This window comes from Arachis ipaensis, chromosome B6 (genome assembly GCF_059453495.1).
Source record: "Arachis ipaensis isolate K30076 ecotype BB chromosome B6, ASM5945349v1, whole genome shotgun sequence".
NCBI classification, from domain to species: domain Eukaryota; kingdom Viridiplantae; phylum Streptophyta; class Magnoliopsida; order Fabales; family Fabaceae; genus Arachis; species Arachis ipaensis.
The window spans coordinates 83,147,808-83,158,346 of record NC_142441.1 but is presented as its reverse complement, the minus strand read 5'-3'; the positions used below and the strand labels follow the sequence as shown (position 1 = coordinate 83,158,346).

Sequence of the window (10,539 nt, the reverse complement as noted above, 5' to 3'; positions counted from 1 at the left end):
TCAAGCAAGGAGATCGGGAAAGTCTCTACAGCTACATGAAAAGATTCAACAAAGCCTGTCTGGACATACAAAATCTACCAACAGAGGCCGCCATTATGGGTCTCATCAATGGCTTGCGAGATGGACCTTTTAGCCACTGTATATCGAAAAAACATCCCACATCTCTGAACGAAGTGCAAGAATAAGCAGAGAAGTACATCAACATGGAGGAAAACTCTCGACTAGGAGAGACCTCGAAATCCGAATTCTCCTACTCCTCCTGAGATAAAGATAAAGAGCCCAAGAAAAAAGAAGATCAGCATGGATAAAAGATCAAGAAATACCACAATTACACCCCTCTTCAGGTATCTCTCGTAGAAGTCTACCGAGAAGTATGCCATACTGAAAAGATACCCCCAGCTCGACCACTCAAAAGCAAGAAAGAAGGAAGAAATCCGGGTGAATATTGTGAATACCATCAAATCTATGGACATTCCACCAACGAATGTTTTGACTTAAAAAATGTCATAGAGAAATTAGTAAGAGAAGGAAAATTACATCGGTACTTAGCCAGTCGAGCTGAGGAACCAAGAAAAAGAAGAAGGGATGAAGATGTCGGACGAACTAAATGACCACCTCGTACCCCGGACAGACATGTCCACATGATACACAGAGGATTTGCGGGGGGTGGAATCTCAAAATCATCTCGTAAAAGACATCTTAAAGATGTATATCATGTCGAGGGAAGAAAGGAAGCACCCGACATCCCCACAATCACTTTTACTAAAGAGGACGCAGCTGGCGTCATCTTGGGACATGACGATCCCATGGTCATCACTATCATATTGGCCAACACAAATCTCCACCGCACACTGGGAGACCAAGGAAGCTCGGCCGACATCTTGTTCAAAACTGCCTTCGACAAACTCGGCCTGGAAGAAAAAGAACTCAGAGCATATCCGAACAGCCTGTTCGGGCTAGGAGACACCCCAATCCAACCACTTGGGTACATCTCATTACATATGACCTTTGGAAAAGGAAACCGGTCAAGGACACTCAATATAGACTACATCGTGGTCGACGTAAGTTCAGCCTATAATTCCTTAATAGTTCGACAATATTAAATCAACTCGGCGCAGTAGTCTCGAGTCCACACCTGTGCATGAAGTTCCCAACCACAGAAGGAATATCTATAATAAAAGCAGATCAGAAGACGGCGCGCCGCTATTATAACGAAAGTCTAAACCTTAGAGGCAGAGGAGAAAAATTCCACACCATCGAACTTGGTGGAGTTCGAGGGCGGGAAGAACTCCGTCCACAACCCGAAGGTGAAGTAGAAAAAGTCCAGATCGGAAATGTCCCAGACAAAACAACCAATATCATCACGATCTTAACAGGAGACATAAAAGAATTACTCATACAGTTCTTACGAGATAATGTCGACCTCTTCGCATGGAAGGCCGTAGACATGCCGGGCATAGACCCTAAGTTAATGTGCCATAAGCTGGTAGTTTACCCAGGATCTCGGCTAGTACAGCAGAGGCATAGAAAGCTCAGACCAGAACGATCCCAAGCTGTGGAAGAGCAGGTACAAGCTCTATTGGAGGCAGGATTCATAAGAGAAGTCAAGTACCCACTATGGCTAACTAACGTCGTCCTGGTGAAAAAATCAAATGGGAAGTGGCAGATGTGCACCGACTACACTGATATCAACATTGCCTGCCCAAAGGATCCATATCCACTCCCAAAAATCGACGTTCTGGTGGATGCCTCCTCCGGATACAAATACCTCTCGTTCATGGATGCCTACTCAGGATACAATCAAATCCCAATGTACCCACTTGATCAAGAAAAAACTTCATTCTTAACCCCAAAAGCAAACTACTGTTATGTCATCATGCCTTTTGGACTCAAAAACGCAGGAGCTACTTATCAAAGATTAATGAAAGGTCTTTGCAGACCACATTGGGAAAATCATGGAAGTCTACGTGGACGACATGTTAATAAAAACACAAAGTGAAGAGGCGTTACTGTCAGACCTCACCCAAGTATTCGACACTATAAGAAGACATGGCATGCGGCTTAACCCTGCAAAATGCACCTTCGCAATAAAAGCTGGCAAATTCTTGGGTTTTATACTCACACAAAGAGGAAACGAGGCAAATCCGAATAAATGGCGGGCCATACTCGACATGAAGAGCCTGACTTGTGTCAAAGAGGTACAACAACTCAATGGAATATTGGCAGCCTTGTCCAGGTTCCTAGCCAGATTAGCAATAAGATCTCTCCCCTTCTATGCCATTCTAAGGAAGGGAAAAAGGTTCGAATGGACAACGGAGTGCGAGCAGGCCTTCCAAGATTTCAAAAGATTCCAGGGAGAACCACCTATCCTAACTCGGCCACGGGAAGAAGAACCAGTTATATTATACCTCGTAGTAGGAAGTCGGGTAGTAGCCTCAGCACTGGTCCGAGAAGATGATGAGCGGATAATTTATACGCTTTTTGGCATTATTTTTACATAGTTTTTAGTATGATTTAGTTAGTTTTTTGTATATTTCTATTAGTTTTTAAATAAAATTCACATTTCTGAACTTTACTATGAGTTTGTGTATTTTTCTGTGATTTCAGATAATTTCTGGCTGAAATTGAGGGACTTGAGCAAAAATCAGATTCAGAGGTTGAAGAAGGACTGCAGATGCTGTTGGATTTTGACCTCCTTGCACCCAAAGTGGATTTTCTGGAGCAATAGAACACCAAATGATGCATTCTCAATTGCGTTGGAAATTAGACATCCAGGGCTTTCCAGAAATATATAATAGTCCATACTTTTCCCGAGTTTAGATGAGGCAAATTCGCGTTCAACGCTAGTTCCATGCTGTATTCTAGAGTTAAACGCCAGAAACAAGTTGCAAAGTGGAGTTAAACGCCAGAAACAGGTTACAAGCTGGCATTCAACTCCAAGAGAAGCCTCTACATGTGTAAAGCTCAATGCTCAGCCCAAGCACAAACCAAGTGGGCCCCAGAAGTGGATTTCTGCATCATTTACTTATCTTTGTAAACCCTAGTAACTAGTTTAGCATAAATAGGACTTTTTACTATTGTATTTACATCTTCGGATCATCTTTTGATCATGTTTTGATGATTGAACCCTCCTTGGGAGGCTGGCCATTCGGCCATGCCTGGACCTTGTTCTTATGTATTTTCAACGGTAGAGTTTCTACACACCATAGATTAAGGTGTGGAGCTCTGCTATTCCTCATGAATTAATACAAAGTACTATCATTTTTCTATTCAATTCAAGCTTATTCTAATTCTAAGATATTCATTCACACTTCAATATGAATGTGATGATCGTGACAGTCATCATCATTCCCAACCTATGAACGCGTGCCTGACAACCACTTCCGTTCTACCTTAGATTTAATGAGTATCTCTGGGATTCCTTAATCAGAATCTTCGTGGTATAAGTTAGAATCCATGGACGGCCATTCTTGAGATCTAGAAAGTCTAAACCTTGTCTGTGGTATTCCGAGTAGGATCTGGGAAGGGATGGCTGTGACAAGCTTCAAACTCGCGAGTGCTGGGCGTAGTGACAGACGCAAAAGGATCAATGGATCCTATTCCAGTATGATCGAGAACCGACAGATGATTAGCCATGCAGTGACAGTGCATTGGACCATTTTCACTGAGAGGACAGGATGTAGCCATTGACAACGGTGATGCCTAACATACAGCCTGCCATAGAAAGGAGTATGAATGATTGGATGAAGACAATAGGAAAGCAGAGGTTCAGGAGGAACGAAAGCATCTCTATATGCTTATCTGAAATTCTCACCAATGAATTACATAAGTATCACTATCTTTATTTTATATTTTATTTATCTTTTAAGCTAGGCACCAATGGTTTGAACTTCTGAGACAAATGCCTGTGGTGTTTATGTATTAAGGATATGCTTGGATGAATAGGTTCTGAGGAGTGTTTCAACACTTGGTAACTTGGGTTAACTAACCCGGGATTATCAACCAAAAGTCCATTATCAAGAGCAACCCAAATACAAAACATTTAGTCACACAAAGAGGTGCTGGGCACCAATGTCTCAAGAAGAAATGTGAACTAAAATGCCTGAAGTGGATATGTGTAGTGCACTGATATGAAAAAGAAAATGCCAAAGGCTTGTGCAACACATGACACCAAGCAAATAAGGAGCAAAGGAGCTCTAAGAAAAAGAAAAGAAAAACAAAGAAGAGAAAAGTGCCAAGGACATAAGAATAACAAGAGGCCATAGCAGTGTTTGATGGATGCAATGAAAAAGTGATAATCTTACCTGATAAGTATGAAAAAGTGATGCTGCAACTTTCTGCATAAAACCCTTCTGATGAACTTCAAATGCTTGCTAATATAGCCAATGTAATTGCTTTCTGTTTCATACTTTCTTCTCAAATAACTCAGGACTTGCTTAGGGACAAGCAAGTATTAAGTTTGGTGTTGTGATGCCAAGGCATCTTAGGCTAGTTTCACTAGCATTTTTTTGATAGTTTTAGTTGTTTTATGCATTTTCTTGAGCTTAAAGTAACCAAGAATGGTTAAAAGAATAACAAAGCAATGAACCATCCAAACAGTATGATTTTGATGCAAATTCCATGAGTTTTAGTTATATTACTTGAATGCTATGAATGGAAGATTTCTCATGAAATTTTGCAAGACTTTGATGCAATTGTTTGGATGATTTCAGGGAAGAAGAGGCTAGGCAAGGAAGCAACAAAATCAATAAAGGAAGCTTGAATATCACATGTGGAGTTTAAGTTCCAGTTTAAGCCTAAACTGGAGCTTAAACGCCAGAATCATGAAGGCTAAGAAATGCTGAAACTGAAGTTTAACCTCCAGTTTAACCTTAAACTGGAGGTTAAACGCCAGAATAAAAGTCTCACCAAAGAAGCATTTCCACGTTTAACCTCCAGTTTAACCTTAAACTGGAGGTTAAACGCCAGAATGAGAATGCCACTCAGGAAGCATTTCCGCGTTTAACCTCCAGTTTAACCTTAAACTGGAGGTTAAACGCCAGAAATGGGAAATGCACCAGGGAGCCATTTCCACGTTTAAGCTCCAGTTTAACCTTAAACTGGAGCTTAAACGTGTTCGACCAAGTTTTCTCCTCCAGGGTTGCTTTCTCCATTTCCACGTTTAAGCTCCAGTTTAACCTTAAACTGGAGCTTAAACGTGTTCGACACCTCCAGGGCTACCTTTCTCAGCTTCCACGTTTAAGCTCCAGTTTAACCTTAAACTGGAGCTTAAACGTGTTCGACCTCCAGGATGGCTTTCTCTATTTCCACGTTTAAGCTCCAGTTTAACCTTAAACTGGAGCTTAAACGTGTTCGACCTCCAGGGCTGCCTTTTCTATCTCCACGTTTAAGCTTCAGTTTAACCTTAAACTGAAGCTTAAATGTGTTCGACTAAGTTACCCTCCAGGGCTGCCTTCTTCCATTTCCACGTTTAAGCTTCAGTTTAACCTTAAACTGAAGCTTAAACGTGCTTCCACAAAAGGCATCACTGGAAGTGTCTGGCGTTTAAGCTACAGTTTAAGCTTAAACTGCAACTTAAACGCCACTCTTGGAAAAGGTTTCTGGGCCAAAAATATTGCGGTTTAAGTTAGTATTTGAGCACAAACATTAACTTAAACTTACTCTGGTATGAAACCCAATTGAATATCATGGTTTATGGGATTGGGCCTGAAGGATTGATGAGAAATTTCAATTTATTGAGTCATGTGTCATTATTTGATTATCACTAAGTTGGCTCAATGAATGTTACAGAATTTGGATCAACAGCCTCATCAAGATTATGGATCATAAACCCAAGGCAAAAGGAAAGCAGGGAGAGGCCTCAAAGCCCAAGAAACACAACAGAAGCTCAATATAGAAAGTGTATAAATAGGATAGAATTTAAGTTAGGAACAACTTTTTACCTTTTCATTTGGCTAGTTTTCATATCTTTGTAATTGAATTTAGAGCTATGACTCACTAAACCCCCTTTCATTGGGTTAGGGAGCTCTATTGTAATTCAATGAATCAATAATAGTTTATCTTCTTCTTCAATCTTTTCTCTTGAATTTTGTTAGAAAGCTTCTCGATCTAATTCCATTGGGTAGTTGTCTTGGGAAAGAAACTACCCATAATTGGAATCCTTCGGAACCTTGGGAAAGGAATGGAGGATTCATGCTAGAGAAGCTTTCTCACAGTGAATTGGATTGGGGTTTGGATGGATATTGTGACATGTAATCCTACCAAATTGTGGTTCATGAAACTGTGTGGTATAATCAGTGATCGAGCATCATCTCTTCTTATGAACATTTAAACCAAGGGATTGGGAATTTGTTTGTTTTTAGAGAGAATTGGTGAGCCAAGGGATTGGGATCCAATCATATAAGATTGCCAAGCAAAATTCAATGAACGCATTGGTTGAGGAAGAGATAAACATGTTTTGATTCGGAGATCTCAATATCTCCTATAACCCAATGAATTCCCCATTTCTGATTTCCACTTTCTCTTTACATTCTGCAATTAAATTCATGCAATCACCCCCATTCCCTTTTAATTTCAGCAATTTAGCTTCTGCTCTTTACTTCATGCAATTTAAGATTCCGCCATTTAAATTACTTGTCATTTACGTTTCCCGCCAATTTTACATTCCGCAATTCTCATCTAAATCTTGATTCCGCTCAACTAGAACACACTTCTAATCCGAATTGCTCACTCAACCAATCCTTGTGGGATTCGACCTCACTCTATTGTGAGTTTTTACTTGACGATAACCGGTGCACTTGCCGGAAGGAATTTTGCCGATCGTGCAATTTCCTAAATCGTAGCATAACAAGTTTATGCGCTTCACGGGTTATTTGTGCGAAGTTGTGACAAAGAACTAAGATCATGAACGTGTTTATTGAGTTTTTAGCGCCGTTACCAAGGAATGGAACCGTCATGATTTCTGTGCGCCAAGTTTTTGGCGCCGTTGCCGGGGATTGTTCGAGTTTGGACAACTGACGGTTCATCTTGTTGCTCAGATTAGGTAATTTTATTTTAATTTTAAGCTTTTTATTTCTTATTTTTGAAAAAAAAATTTTTTTCCTCTTTTTCGTTTTTCCCAAAATAATTTTCGAAAAAAAAAACCAAAAAAATCTTATAAAATCATAAAAACCAAAAAAATTAATTTGATGTTTCTTACTTGAATCTTGTGTCAGTTTTTAAGTTTGGTGTCAATTGCATGTTTATCCCTTTCTTGCATTTTGCTAAAATCCATGCATTGCATTCTTCATGATCTTCAAGTTGTTCTTGGTAAGTCTTCTTGTTTGATCTTTAAAATTTCTTGTTTTGTGTCTTTTCTTATTTTCCATATGCATTTTCATTTTGTTAGTGTCTAAAGTTTGATAATTTCTAAGTTTGGTGTCTTGCATGTTTTTCTTTTCTTCAAAATTTTCAAAAATAAGTTCTTGGTGTTCATCTTGACATTCAAAGTGTTCTTGCATGCATCATGTGTTTTGATCCAAAATTTTCATGCATTGGGTCTTTTTGATGTTTTTCTCTTTCTTCATTAAAAATTCAAAAATAAAAAAAAAATATCTTTCCCTTTTTCTCTCATAAATTTTTGAAAACTTGATTTGATTTAGTCAAAAGTTTAAAAAATTTAGTTTTTTCTTATGAGTCAAATCAAATTTTCAATTTAAAAATTCTATCTTTTTCAAATCTTTTTCAAAAATCAAATCTTTTTCACTTTTTCTTTCATAATTTTGAAATTTTCAAAATTTATTTTCAAAATCTTTTTCTTATTTCTATTTCATATTTTCAAAACTAACAATTATTGTGATTGATTCAAAATATTTAAGTTTGTTACTTGCCTAATAAGAAAGGTTCAATCTTTAAACTCTAGAATCATATCTTTTTAGTTTTTTGTTAGTCAAGTAATCAACTTTGATTTCAAAAATCAAATCTTTTCAAATTTCTCTTTCAAATCTTTTTCAAATTAAGTTTCAATCATATCTTTTTCAAAATCAATTTCAAAATCTGTTCTAACTTCTTATCTTTTTAAAATTGATTGGGAAATCTTCTTCAAACTAATCCTATCTTTTTGTTTCAATCATATCTTTTTCAAACTACCTAACTAATTCTCTCTCTAATTTTCGAAAATCACCTTCCCTCTTTTTCAAAATTCCTTTTTAAATTAACTAATTGTTTTTAATTTAATTTAATTTGATTCAATTTTCCTTTCTTAATTTTCAAACTTTAATTTTTATTTTTTATTTTAAATTCAATTTAAAAACAAAAATACTTTTATTTTAATTTATTTAATTTTCAAATTTCTCTTCTCCTCATCTCTTTCTAATTATTTATTCATCTACTAACACCCCTCTTTCACCCAAGAATTCAAACTCATTCCTCTCCCTTGTGTTTGGATTCTTATCTTTTCCTTTCTCCATTATTCTCTTCTTATACTTACAAAAGGAATCTCTATACTGTGACATAGAGGATTCCATATTTTCTTTTCTATTTTCTTCTTTTTCATATGAGCAGGAACAAGGATAAGAACATTCTTGTTGAAGCTGACCCTGAACCTGAAAGGACTCTGAAGAGGAAGCTAAGGGAAGCTAAAGCACAACTCTCTGGAGAAAATCTGACTGAAAATTTCGAAAAAGAAGGAGACATGACCGAAAATAATATCAATGCAAGGAAGATGCTTGGTGACTTTACTGCACCTAATTCCAATTTACATGGAAGAAGCATCTCAATCCCTGCCATTGGAGCAAACAATTTTGAGCTGAAACCTTAATTAGTTTCTCTGATGCAACAAAACTGCAAGTTTTATGGACTTCCATCCGAAGATCCTTTTCAGTTCTTAACTGAATTCTTGTAGATCTGTGATACTGTTAAGACCAATGGAGTTGATCTCGAGGTCTACAGGCTTATGCTTTTCCCATTTGCTGTAAGAGACAGAGCTAGAATATGGTTGGACTCTCAACCTAAAGACAGCCTGAACTCTTGGGATAAACTGGTCACGACTTTCTTAGCCAAGTTCTTTCCTCCTCAAAAGCTTAGCAAGCTTAGAGTGGATGTTCAAACCTTCAGACAAAAAGAAGGTGAATCCCTCTATGAAGCTTCTGAGAGATACAAGGAACTGACCAAAAAGTGTCCTTCTGACATGCTTTCAGAATGGACCATCCTGGATATATTCTATGATGGTCTGTCTGAACTATCAAAGATGTCATTGGACCATTCTGCAGGTGGATCCATTCACCTAAAGAAAACGCCTGCAGAAGCTCAAGAACTCATTGACATGGTTGCAAATAACCAGTTCATGTACACTTCTAAAAGGAATTCTGTGAGTAATGAGACGCCTCAGAGGAAAGGAGTTCTTGAAATTGATACTCTGAATGCCATATTGGCTCAGAATAAAATATTGACTCAGCAAGTCAATATGATCTCTCAGAGTCTGAATGGATTGAAAAAATCATCCAACAGTACTAAAGAGGCCTCTTCTGAAGAAGAAGCTTATGATCCTGAGAACCCTGCAATAGCAGAGGTGAATTACATGGGTGAACCCTATGGAAACACCTATAATCCCTCATGGAGAAATCATTCAAATTTCTCATGGAAGGATCAACAAAAGCCTCAACAAGGCTTTAATAATGGTGGAAGAAACAGGTTTAGCAATAGCAAGCCTTTTCCATCATCCACTCAGCAACAGATAGAGAATTCTGAGCAGAGCCCATCTAGCTTAGCAAATATAGTCTCTGATCTATCTAAGGCCACTCTAAGTTTCATGAATGAAACAAGGTCCTCCATTAGAAATCTGGAGGCACAAGTAGACCAGCTAAGTAAAAGAGTCACTGAAATCCCTCCAAGTACTCTCCCAAGCAATACAGAAGAAAATCCAAAAAGAGAGTGCAAGGCCATAGCCTTACATGATGTGGCTGAACCCAAAGAGGAGGAGGAGAACGTAAATCTTAGTGAGGAAGACCTCCTGGGACGTTCAGTGACCAATAAGGAGTATCCCTTTGACGAACCAAAGGAATCTGAGGCTCATCTAGAGACCATAGAGATTCCAGTGAACCTCCTTCTGCCCTGAGCTCTGATGAGTATTCTTCCTCTGAAGAGGATGAAGACATTACTGAAGAGCAAGTTGCTAAATACCTTGGTGCAATCATGAAGCTAAATGCCAAATTATTTGATAATGAGACTTGGAAAGATGAACCTCCCTTGCTCACCAATGAACTAAATGCATTGGATAGGCAGAAATTACCTCAAAAGAAACAGGATCCAGGCAAATTCTTAATACCTTGTACCATACGTACCATGACCTTTGAGAAGGCTCTATGTGACCTGGGGTCAGGAATAAACTTAATGCCACTCTCTGTAATGGAAAAACTTGGGATCTTTGAGGTGTAAGCTGCCAGAATCTCATTAGAGATGGCAGGCAACTCAAGAAAACAGGCTTATGGACAAGTAGAGGACGTGTTAGTAAAGGTTGAAGGCCTTTACATCCTTGCTGATTTCATAATCCTAGACATTGGG

General features: G+C 38.3%; 1 non-coding gene across 1 annotated transcript; it reads right to left on the bottom strand.

Annotated features, from left to right (window-relative positions):
- Nucleotides 1-9,064: 9,064 nt before the first annotated feature.
- Nucleotides 9,065-9,172, bottom strand: LOC148561554 (small nucleolar RNA R71). The gene has a single exon (XR_015888063.1). It is a non-coding gene; the product is annotated as a small nucleolar RNA R71 (small nucleolar RNA).
- Nucleotides 9,173-10,539: the final 1,367 nt, after the last annotated feature.